Genomic DNA, 12,933 nt, shown 5'->3' with positions numbered 1-12,933 from the left:
CTCCCGTCCAGCAGAATCTCCCTTGGTGGTGACGGCGGTTCATAAGAAAGTGATATTAGATACAGGACATTTTGCTCTGTGGCAGTTTTCCTTAGCTCCTCTTCCTCATGTGTGAATGCTTTCCAACCCACTCTGTACAAGCAGAAATTGGAGGACTACTGATCATCACACCCAAAGCACACCAAGGGTGGCACGCAGAATTCCAAGTTCCACATGCGCCAGCTGGGTAGGATGAGCTGGAATCATTCTACTCATTTAAAAAACATGTGCACATGCACATGTGTGCGCGCGCACAGGCACACACACAGAGCAGATGGGCTGTGTGCAATGGCCTTTACTGTAACTTCCAACTATGAAGTCACTGCTCAAGAAATGTTGCATGCACATAGGTAGGGTGGAACATTCGCCGTAAGTTTTAAACCTGTGGCGATGGGTCATGAAACAGCCCTGTTAAGTCCCCCAAGCCCCCATCCAGTCAGGGTTGCTTTATCATTAGTAAATAACAGACGGTGTGTCTAAGTGTGTGTCACATTTTGCTATGTTCAGCAGTCATGTGTTGAAAGAAGACCTGTATATTATAGTGATCTCTGCTGTGGGACACATAGCAACTCCATAGGCTCCCTGTGAGCAGTGGTGTAGTGTGTATGGGGCCCACACAGATAGTTGCCCTGGGCGCAAAATTGTTGGGGCACAAAATTTCAACTCCCAGTGCTGTCACAGTACAGCTGCACGATTCTGTTCCTGGGCTCTGTTGAAAACAGCATCCCCATGCAAACCAGGATGTGACCTCACCCTCCATGGAATGACGTCCCTCCCTCACTTCCACCCCTCCATGCAGCCCCGGGTGCTGACAACCAGTGCTATGCCACTGCCTGTGAGTGGAGGATGGAGCATCCTTTCAGGAGAGTACCGTAGTTGCTGTTGCTGTATTATCTTGCAGTTCAACACTCTGTTCATTTGTATGGAAAGAAGTTGTCTGGGAGGGCTAAACTTCGCTCTTGCAATGCCAGTAGGTAGAGATTGCTGTTGTTTGCAAGGAAGGTTACGTTGTGCTCACTTTCACGTGCTCAGATTGAAGCACTACCAACACCCCAAAGGAAGGAATGGAGGGCAGGAATTGTAATACAGATGATCAGTTAAATTTAGCAGCAGAGCATGATGACAAAGCAATCTGTTTTTTAATGTATTTAATTGTAGATTTTATTGTTGTTAGCTGCATTTTGGATGGAAAGGTGGGATATAAATGTAGCCAGCTGATATATATGACTCCTTTTTCTTCCCTTTTTTATTTTTAAAAAAGGTCCTTACCTCATCACATTCCCCTAAAGTCATGTAGTACTTGAAATAAATAAATGGGAAATCATATTTTAATTAGTAACAGCAGATTGAGACAGGAAATTTGTAGTTTAACACATATTTTTTTCTGTCCATATATGCCTCTGTTAAGCCTATTGCATCATAGCTTATTTGGATTTGTGGGCACCCAAATGAATCTGACTTAATAGCTAATGAGATCTAGTATACTTTTTAAAACCCATCATCTGGGCGCTAAAATAATGAAAGCAAAAATCAGCCTAAAGCATTGTGTGTTTCCTCACTTCCCTGTGCTGCTTAAACATGGATGGATTTTTAATAATTTATTTCTGTGGTTCCTCTCCAGGGAATAGTTGCCAAAGGCTTTTCATTTTGTGTTCGATGCTTGCATTAGAAGCTTACAAAAGATGCGCACCCAATTTACGCACGTGCAGAATGGCACACAAAGAGCATCTTTGTGTGTGTGTGTGAAATATGCAAACATAAATCTGGGTTTAGAGTGGGCAAGGGAGAAAGAAAGCTGGCGCTGTAAACACTTTGCTCAGATGAATGTTCCGTGGAGGTAAATAGGGCTTGCTTCCATGTAATAACAAGCTAATTTGTATAGTGTGTGGATGGAGAGCATGCAATGTACAGGTGTAGGTCTGGATGTTACTCTGTGGATTTCAAGTTAAACCTGTTCATTCCACTGACAGGTTTTCATAGATCTGAAGCAAAGCCCAGTGGCAAGAACAGCCTTTCCCAATTTGGTGCCCTCAGTATGCTTTGGACTGCAACTTCCATTAGTCCAAGTCAGATATCTTATCCAGAACCATTAGCCATTAGCCTGATTCTTGAACCTTTAATTTATACATACCAATGTTGACAGTGCACAAATAAATCCAGGGCAACAATTATTGGAAGAGACCACAATTTTTATTTTTAATTTACATTGGATAGAAGACATACATAGCTAGCAGTACCACTGCCATACTACTGTGAAAGATCTTCCATAAGTTGTGGGTGCAGCTTTGTAACCCAGCAGGGCTCTTAACCAAAGCCATCAGTTCAGGGATCCCTGTGTTTATAGACCTTTTCCACTCAGATTCCTTCCCTTAAATTCCAACTCATTCTAGTAGGTGAGAACACCAAATTCCAAATTCTGAAAAGTAGAGTGAAGGGTCTAGCATTTGCCCAGTCTGTTCCAGTTTGAAAAATTGTAGTTTCTCTTTGTAGGATTTATTGGGTTTTATATTTTATTTTGGATGCAGAATTTTGGTAGAAATGCTGTGAAATGAGGCAAGAACATCTATATTTGAAGACTGCTGGGAAGTAATGCTATTGCTTTAAGAGAGGGATGCTATGGCCTAGTCCTTACAGATGGTGAAACTACCTATTGCACCCACACTTGCCTGCCCTTCCTTCCTTAAAAAACTATGCAGCTTCTTATTGTTGCAGCTTGATAGGTGTGTGTGTGTGTGTGTGTGTGTGTGTGTGAGAGAGAGAGAGAGAGAGAGAGAGAGAGGTTTTTTAAAAAAATATTTTTATTGAAAACTTTTAACAACACAAATTATCAATCAACATCACCAATTACATCCCCCCTCTTTTTATTCCCTCCCCTCCCCCCTCTCCCACCCCCCAGAGACTTCCCTCAACTCCTCTGATTTGTTTATACATAATTTTCTCTGCATATTATAGAATTGTACATATCGTTGCCTTATCCACCGTATGTTCTACTAATAAATTTGTGGATGTTTATTCAAAACCTGCCAAGGAATCCAAATCATTTTGTTGTCTTTTAAAATAATTTGTAAGAAGTTCCCATTCTTCCTTGAAGTCACTGTTATCCTTCTCACGTAGTTTGCATGTCAGCTTTGCCAATTCCGCATAGCTCATCAGTTTTTTTTGCCATTGTTCTTTTGTTGGGATTTCCTCATTCTTCCATCTTCATGCTAACAAGACTATTGCCGCTGTTGTAGCATACATAAATAAGTTCTTTGTTTTTCTTGGCAGATCTTGTCCTAAAATCCCTAACGAAAATGCTTCTGGTCCCCCCCCAAATGTCATTTTAAACATCTTTTTCAACTCATTATATATCATCTCCCAAAATTCTTAAACTTCTCTACATTCCCACCACATATGATACAAAGTACCTTCTTTTTCTTTACATTTCCAACATGTATTTGACCCAGTTTTATACATTTTTGCCATCTCTACTGGTGTAACATACCATCTATACATTATTTTCATATAGTTTGAGAGAGAGAGAGGGATTTTAACCCCTTTTCATGTACAATTTTCCTGATCAAAATGCCTCTCTCTGTTGTGAGGAAAGAACTTGGGGAGGTAGCAGCTATGTGTATAAAAGAGACAGAGATTTTGATGGGGAAAACAATGCAGGGGAAAAGGTTAGACATCCCGTTACCCTGCTGCTGTTTTGATCAAATTGGCCATCCACTGTGACTGCATTTCATTTAAGGAAAGCAAGGTCTCCAGTCAGGGATCTCTCCCACTTAACATTTACTTTCACCCGAGAGATTAAATCTGCATTGACTGTACCTCCTCAAAATGCTGGAGGGAACTTGCATTAAGAGAAGCAGTCAATGCAAATAGATAACTAACATGTCAGGGAGAAAGTTAGGATGGGTCCATTTCCTTCTCTGTGTGAGGATACACTTATTTCATTTAGGTTTATTTATTAGGGAACTATGGCTTAAAGTGGTGCCACCTCATATGCCAAGTGAAATTAAAACAAATTAAAATTAAAATTTGAGATATATATATATATATATATATATATATATATATATATATATATGCTGAATTTCACACTGTTGTAAAGCATTGCTCTGGCTCTGGTGGGTAGGTAATAAATGCCATTTGAATTGGAAATGATGTTGGGCAGTCATAGTGAATGAATGCTGTGATAAACAGGAATAATGATTGGTAGTTTAATCTATACATGCCTATCTTACAAGGGTTTATTGAGCCAATAATACATATCCTGATATTTGTAGTTGCGAGAACTAATATCAGTACCTACAGATTTTAAAGGTAGCTGACCTCTTGTACCACATGAACATCTGTCCTTAGTACAAGTCAGGTCACTATTCCATGTAGCCCAGGCATGTTGAATTTGGCTAGCAGTAACTTCTCAAGGCTCCAGGCAGCTGTTTTCTCCTGTCCTCTTGCCTATTTTTCTCCCTGAAGATCCCTGCAGATTTGCTTTTTGTCCCCATATTCTTTGGATCATCACCTTGCGGAGGTTGCATGAAACTTTTTGCTTAGATGCCCAAAGGATCCACTCTTCTTAGATTTTGTCCCAGGGCGATTGGAGACACAAATCATGTCACAATTTAGCTTTCCAGCTACCCACACCCCCTGCCCTCTTACCTGAGATACCTTTTAAATCAAAGGAAGCCAGGAAATGAATCTGATATGTTCTGTATGTGCCATACGTTGTCTGCCGCTGGGCCACAATCTCTCTTCCACTTTTTTTTGTCTCAGTAGTTTAGGTTCTTATCCGATTACAGTGGTACCTCGGGTTACATATGCTTCAGGTTACATATGCTTCAGGTTACAGACGCTGCTAACCCAGAAATAGTGCTTCAGGTTAAGAACTTTGCTTCAGGATGAGAACAGAAATCATGCAGCGGCGGTGTAGCGGCAGCAGGAGGCCCCATGAGCTAAAGTGGTGCTTCAGGTTATGAACAGTTTCAGGTTAAGTATGGACCTCCAGAACGAATTAAGTATTTAACCCGAGGTACCACTATAGACGGGGTTTTTTGCCTCAGAACAGAAACAACTTGAATTGCATGCAGTCCTGCCTCTCACAGTTTTTTCACCAGTAACAAGAATATATGTTGAAGAAGAAAACTTTCCCTTCAAGGCTTTCCCAAGTCAAGTCCTTACATGTGCAAGGACTACCCCCACCGCCAAAAAAAGTCATCTTTACAGGTATATCTGGAGATTCTTTGTACATGCAATGCAAAATACTTCCTTCTGCAGATGAAAATCTGTTTCTTACTTTTTGAGGCCACCTGCTGTTTTTACTGTCAGGGCTTCCAAGCCTATCATATGCCCTTCGTTCCTATTATGGAGTCATCACTTGTCATAGACTGAATTTTCCAAAAATGCATAAGTATGAGCGAAAGTATCTTCAACCAACAAAAAGAATTCATGTTTGTCTGTCTTTGGAATTGTTTGATGGCTTTTCTTTTTTGCTTTTCAAAAACTGGGAGGGAAGACTCGATTGACATTTTCTAATAACGAAAGTTTCCACAAGAAACAGATTTCTTTATTGCCAAGATATAATGGGTGTTTTTCTTTTCTTTCATATATATATATATATATATATATATATATATATATATATATATATAATATATATATATATATATATATATATATATATATATATATATATATATAAAGACTCTTCACTTCGGCACTATAGTTAAAAAAAAGTGGTTACACCCTACAATGCAGTATTCGTTAAGCAATTAAGTTACTGACAGGCGTTAAGCAATTAAGTTACTGACAGGCTTTTTACATTATTTACCATGATGAAAATATATGTTTACTCAACCTGAGTACAAATCAACATGAGGAGGCAGAAGTTCAGAGTAAATTTGACTAATGATATTGTGTTTTCATCCCTGGAAATAAGAGGGTGGGAAAAAGCCTTCCTGCTTTTGATGCTGTTTTGTCTCTGCTGGAAGGGATCCGAAATGATCCAAGCTGTCATGTGAGAGCTCAGTGAAGCTGAGATCCCCCTTGATTGCATCTGAGCGCCGCTCTCAGATAACTACTGCCTCCCAAATAGAAATATGGCACACAACACTTCGGGATGTTTATTGAATGGTGATTTTGCTTCTCAGATATTAATGTTCTCACTTGTAAATGGTTAAAACAAGACACGACGGAGAGGAATGGCAATTCTGAAATCAAGGCCATTTTAGTTTGATATTTGACCTACAAAATTGATAAGTTCTGCCTATAATACCCAAATCTTCCAATCAAAGCTGTTAATGATCTATGGTTTCCTTGTAGACTCGTTCCAGGTTTCTGATCATGGGGTCTTTGAAGTTTCAGAAGTCCTGTGTGTTCCAAAGTTATTCAACATTCACAACCTCGTTGGTGGATCCATTATGTGTGAGCATCTTGATCATTCTCTAAGACATGTTTTCTTTTAAAGTTGTTCTGTTTTTGAAAGATGAATTTGCCTGAACATGTGGGGATATGAATATTTGGCAAAGTGTAGAAGACCCTGTTAAATGTATTAAGGGAGCTTTCTTTATAGAGCAGAATATGTTACATAACTAAGAAATTAGAAGGAAATTCACTTCTACTCATCAAAGCTAAACCAAAGTACTGGTCCTTTGATAAGAAACTGACACAGATAACCAGATAATCACTGGTGTCCTTGAAGTTCAGATAAGCTTCTGTGCAGTTGATGAAGGTTTTTAAGTCTAACATTGTCTGGGAGAATACTGGTGTTTACATTGTACAGAGTAACTGAGGTCCAGAAAGTAGTACAGTATATGATTTATTGCACAGGGCCAAAGACTTTATGCTGAGTCAAAAGCCAGAAAGTTCAAATGAAACCTTTTGTATGAAAGTGGCAACAAAAAGCAGACTTTATTGTTGCCATTGTGTGGCTAAACTTGATACACATCTTAACTAACTAACCAATTAATTTTCTGGATTTATATCCCATCTTGTCCCCAAAGGGTAAAGGATGGGTTACATCAATAACATTAGAAACTAGTGGCAAAACAAAATACAGGACATAAATACTAAAATTTCTAATAGCTTACAAAATGTATTTGTGAGTCACTGTTAAAGATACATTTTGCTTCAGTGGGAGAAAGAACAGTTATTATTGTTCCTATGGATGTATGTGAAAATAGGTTATGTATTCTCTTGTGGCTTTGAATATGTCATTTCCCCCACATGTGGAAAAATAACTGTATGTGTGCAATTTTGAGGGTAAAAATGGCAGGATGGAAGGAAGTCAAACAGTCATCTTCTATTCTCTGGTAACTCTTCCATTCTAGTCTGTAGCCAGCCCAAGACTCCTTTTCAGGAAAACAAATAAGCAAAGAAGGGGAATAATTTCTTGGTGTTATGTCTAGCTTGGCATTGCATTCAGCAATGTTGCAAATAACACCTAATGACATACCTAGAAGTAATACCTAGACTTTGACTGCAATTGTAAACCCATGTACCTGAAAATAAATGTCTGTGTGTGCCCAGTCTAGTACAGGAATATAACGAAACACTTGTGGTCCAAGGTAATAAAAACTTACTTCGTTGTTACATGTTTAGGTTCCTGGTGTCAATGAGCTTCACGGACTTGCAGAAATAGAAGAACGGGGCAAAGTAAGGCTACCTGTGGTGTAATTAGAATGATGATCTGTCCCATTGACAATGATTTCCATTTAAGCATTCTTAAAATCTTAATCGAGAATATACTTTCAGTCTAACTGGAACTGGGCAATTTATTCTTAAATTCCACTATAATATGTATGCTTCGTTTTTCAAAAGAGCTGTGCCTTCTGGGAAACCTAGAACTGATTCCAACTATCTGTCTTAAGTAGATCCAAGAAATGTTTGCATGAAACTAGATGCCGGAAGCCAGAAGGCCTTTCATAGGCACACTTGTGTGATGAGTCGTCTCCTCCTTGTCACAAAGTTGCATCATTTTTGGCTATGGCCTGAGTATTTTTGGAATGCAGCATTAAGAGGAAATAATTGGCCAATCCTGAATTTTAGCCAAGAGTTCTGAACTCCTACCTAACTCTTGTCTTTCTTCTTCATATTTGTCATTTCAATCTGCCAGCGTTTCAGTCTTCCAGCCCGAATTCTTTCTATGCAATTTAATAAAGTACTTTTTTTTTTTGGGTAGTAATATCCCAAATGTGTTTTGGAAAATTGTATGGAAAGACTTGTAGAAGGCGTATGAGTAATTGTGCTCACAACATGTCTGTCAAACATACTGGGGAATAATCAATTAAGTTTTACTCAGAGTAGACTCATTGAACATGACTAAGTTAGGCTCATTAGTTACAATGGGTCCATTCTGAGTAAAGTGTATTTAAATACCACTCATTGTGTGTATGAAGATGCTTTAATCTTCAGGGCAAGAACCCATTAATCACCTGGAACAGCTCCATTACATAACACAGGGATAAGCTTAATTCATGTTTCTACAGTGTATTCCTATGTGCAAGTCCTCTTGTGTTCAATGGGGATTACATTATTGTTATTTAAAATTTTTGGTCACCTTTTTCAAAAAGCCCCAAGGCAACTTGCAGAAATATAAAATGTATAAAAGAAATATCTTAAAATAAAAATTATAAACTTCTACATTTTGTAAGTTTAAAACCAGTAAATAAACAACAACAAATCCATATAATACTAAAAACACGCACCCCATAAATATCAACAAAATCAAATGTTAAGTTTATAAGCATTTTGATTTGGAAAACCGTTAAAATGATTCGCACTGAAATCCAATTAGGGGGATACGAGGAAGTCACTTAACAATGTTAATAAGATTAGTTTTAATAAGGTTATGATTTATGTTTGTCTGTTTGTCTGTTTGTGTGTTTATAATTTTGTGAAAATCAATAATTTTTTTTGAAAAAAACCCCAAAATCAAATGTGTGCATGGTTAAGTGCAGCCTTAGTGTGCTAGATGAATTGGGCTACCAAGTAAGTCTCTTATTTTTAGACTGTCACAAAAGTGTGACACTATTGTGCACATTTGTGAAACTGGAACAGAACAACTCCCCAGCTGAAAAGCTGAATATTGTGTTATTATTATTTATTTAATTTATATACCCCCCTATACCTGGGGGTCTCAGGGTGGTAAGGCTCTCTGAGACTTTTGAATGTATAAAGTGATATAAAGTCTGATAAATCAAATTAAAATTAAGTAGAATCAATAGAAAAGAAACTGTGGACCAGGTAAGAAACAATATTTCAAATCCACAGGGGTCGACAAACTTAGCAAGAATGATGAGCGAAGGAGGAGATGCCACAGATTTGCTTCTGCCTACTCACAATGATTACAACAGAGAAATTCCAAGCTGAATATAAGATTGTGCGCATGCACATTTAGTTGGTTGTACTTTGAAACAATGCATCGTAGCTCAGTGGCAAAGAAGCTTCTTGGAATGCAGAAGTCTCAGATTCAACCCCTGTCATCTCCAGCCCTTGTCCCAGAGAGCTACTGAACTAGGTGGAACAATGGCCTGATTCAGTAGAAGGTAAGTTCCTACGTTGCTATGATTCACTTACGGCTTTTAAGCATGAAAGCCAAAGCTGTACTAATTCCCAGCTGTGAATAATGCAGATTAGATACTCATTAAATTAACATTGATAGCCTATCTGATGGAAACATCATTGCTGGATTAGTGTTGTTGCAGAGTTTAGTCTTTTTGTTTTTTGTTTTTAAAAAGTACAATGATTTTACACAGCAAAGATTTCTGGGAGCATCTCACCCACGATCCTCTAACTTGTGATCTAGTGAGTACAGTTGCCATGTCATGATTCAGATACCCTGAATCAAATCATTTAAATCCCCCCCAAAAACATGTGTAAACGTTCTGTCATTCAAGAAAAGAGTGCAGTACAGCCATCCCTCTGCACAGGTAGACTTAAGAGACCATGGATGCTTAATGTATTAAGAGTGCAGAATACAAGCAATGCCAGCAACAAGATATATGCATCAATATATGCATTTTCCCCATTCTTAATTAAGACGGGCGCAAGTGGTGCATAATAAGGTTGCAAAATAAACCTTGAAAGTGAGAACCTTGACAGCTGTCAGTTATTGGCTTTGTAATACACTACGCTGTTCATGGAATCTAATTAGTTGAACTTGGCTCAGTGGAACTGAATCAGAAGGCCCATGTGCAATGTTGCTGCTTACCAAAATAATAAATTATCATCCTAAATTGCATCACACTAACTGTGTAGCCATATTATATTTCAGGATTATTTCTGCTACTGTTCCCCTTACTTATGCTTGATTTATGAAAGAGTATTAATCATATCTCAACACACAGTGGAAGATGGGATTGTGATGACATGAGCACTTGATTTGGGCAGTGATTTTTTTAAATGTGAAAATAAAACATGGAGTCAGAACTTCAGTTGGTTGTATGTTGTTGTAGCTCCATTGCAGATCATTATTTTATATAACTGTCTTGAGAGTGACTATAGAATCATAGAACTGTAGCATTGGAAGCCAACGTGAGGGTCATCTAATTCAACGCCCTGCAATTCAGGAATCTCAACTAAAGCATCCATGACAGATGACCATCTAACCTCTGCTTAAAAACCATCTTCCAAGGGAGTCCATTCCACTGCCGAACAGTAATTTGTAATTTGAAGCCATTGCTTCAGGCCCTACCTTCCGAAGCAGGATAAAACAAACTTGCTCTACCTTCCATGTGACAACCCTTTAGACATCTGAAGATGGCTATCATATATCTTCTCAGTCTCCTTTTCTCTAGGCTAAACATACCCAACTCCCTCAAACGTTGTCCACAAGGCTTGGTTTCCAGACCCTTAATCATCTTGGTTACCCTCCTCCGCATATGTTTCTGCTTATTCATATTTTTTTAAAAATTGTGGCACTTGGAACTGGACATGGTTCTCCAGGTATGATCTGACCAAGACAGAATACAACAGGACTCTTACTTCCCTTGATCAGGGCATTATACTTCTGTTGATGCAGCCTAGAATAACTTTGACTCCTGTTAAGCTTGTGGTCCACTAAGACCCCTAGATCCTTTTCACATGTCCCAGTGGCAAGGCCAGTGTTCTCATCTTATATTGGTGCAGCCATCCTGCCTAAGTGCAGGTCCTTAGATATGTCCCTGCTGAAATTCATTTTGTTAGTTTCCCCAGTTCTCCACTCTGCTAAGGTCATTTTGAATCCCGATTCTGTCTTCTGCAGCATTAGCTACCCCTCCCAGTTTGGCGTCTTCTGCACATTGGATGAGCATCCCATGAATTCCTTGGCAGAATTTTAAAATGGCAGGGTTTATTGATCAAAATAGGTGTCTGCATATTCTAGGAACCTTGTGGGTCTTCAGGGGCTGTTCTGGATTTCCTTAATAAGACTAGAAATGGGGGTGGGGGAAGTTTCCCATTAATGTCCGTCTTCAGCCTAGTCTTCAGCCTTTTAACACTGAGTTGATTTGCAGAAGGTCTCATGGTCAATTCCAGACATATTTTTTATATTTATTTTTATGATTTTTCCAAATTATTACAAATCAAACCAAATTACTTTAATTTGATACAATTTCTTAAAATCAGGTTTCCCGCTCCTTTTGCAAACGTATGTCGATCATTTCCTCCTGCAGCTGCATCATTTCTTATTTAGTGGCCAGTTGTCACCCTTCACTTGCCGAGACATCTTTAATTAGATGGATGAAGTGGTAGATGATGTGTCTGAGGCTCTGGAAGGCTGCTGCCAGTCAGATGGGCAAATAATCTGACTGGGTATAACATAGCTTCCTGTAGGGTGTGGCTTTCTCCTGATTGAAGTGCAGAGTGTTTGAGAACCGGAACGTTCACAGGGAAACCAAAATGCTTGTTTACAAAGTTGTACTACCAACCTTACTTATGCTTGTGAATCATGGACCACTTATAAACCCCATCTCCAACTCCTCAAAAGAGTCCATCAATGGTGTCTCCGAAAAAATTTACACATCACTTAGGAAGACAGGCTAACTAATACTAGTGTACTGGAAGAAGCAAAGATCACCAATATTGAAGCAATGATCTTCAACATCAGCTTCATTGGACTGGTCATGTTGTGCGGATGCCTGATTATTGTCTTCCAAAGCAACTACTCTATTCTGAACTTAAAAATGGAAAGCGTAATGCTGGTGGTCAACAAAAGAGGTTTAAAGACTGTCTCAAGGCAAATTTTTAAAAATGTAGTATAAACACCAACAATTGGGAAACACTTGCCTGCGAGCGCTCCATTTGGAGAACAGCCTTTACTAAAGGTGTCATGGGCTTTGAAGACACTCGAACTCAGGACGCAAGGGAGAGATGTGCTAAGAGGAAGGCACGCTTGGCAAATCCACACCATGATCAATTCCCACCTGGAAACCAATGTCTCCACTGTGGAAGGATGTATGGATCCAGAATTGGCCTCCACAGTCACTTACGGACTCATTGTTAAAACCGTGTTTATGGAAGACAATCTTACTCAGCTACGAGGGATCGCCAAAGAAGAAGAAGACTCTTAATTTTAACACATTTAAAAACAACAAACCTTTGATAGATGTTGAAAAATTGTGACTAGATTACTAAAACCGACATTGTGTCCATTGGTTGATACTGATACAACCTACTGCTGTAGGTTGTTATCAATCAGACTTTGAACTGTTTCATTCTCCTCTCTCCCCTCAGAAAAGGAATCCTAAACAGACACACAGACATCATGGTGATGGTGTTTCTGATCCACCAGGGCATTACTGACTGAAAACTAACGCCTTCTAATACACCACAGAATTCTCTGCCATATAGAGTAAGGAATCACACCGTGGTTCCTTATCACACAAACCTATGTAGAATTGGTTCTTCAAAGACAGAAAGTGTGATCTATCA

The 12,933-nt window shown here is 38.9% G+C and overlaps 2 long non-coding RNA genes across 3 annotated transcripts in view; both read left to right on the top strand.

The window, feature by feature from the left end:
- Positions 1-8,931, top strand: part of LOC309339877 — a 28,778-nt gene extending 19,847 nt beyond the window's left edge. For both annotated transcript variants that reach the window (XR_014155596.1, XR_014155597.1), the window contains 2 exons: positions 6,346-6,447; positions 7,624-8,931. This is a non-coding gene — a long non-coding RNA (uncharacterized lncRNA). The remainder of the gene's footprint in view (positions 1-6,345; positions 6,448-7,623) is intronic.
- Positions 8,932-10,691: 1,760 nt separating this feature from the next.
- LOC309339950 lies at positions 10,692-11,366 on the top strand. The gene is made up of 2 exons (XR_014155691.1): positions 10,692-10,820; positions 10,859-11,366. It is a non-coding gene; the product is annotated as an uncharacterized lncRNA (long non-coding RNA).
- The last annotated feature ends 1,567 nt before the right edge of the window (positions 11,367-12,933 follow it).

This window comes from Podarcis erhardii (genome assembly GCF_964252035.2).
Source record: "Podarcis erhardii genome assembly, chromosome: 4".
Taxonomy (NCBI): domain Eukaryota; kingdom Metazoa; phylum Chordata; class Lepidosauria; order Squamata; family Lacertidae; genus Podarcis; species Podarcis erhardii.
The sequence above is the reverse complement of the archived record's forward strand: the minus strand, read 5'-3'. Positions and strand labels throughout refer to the sequence as shown.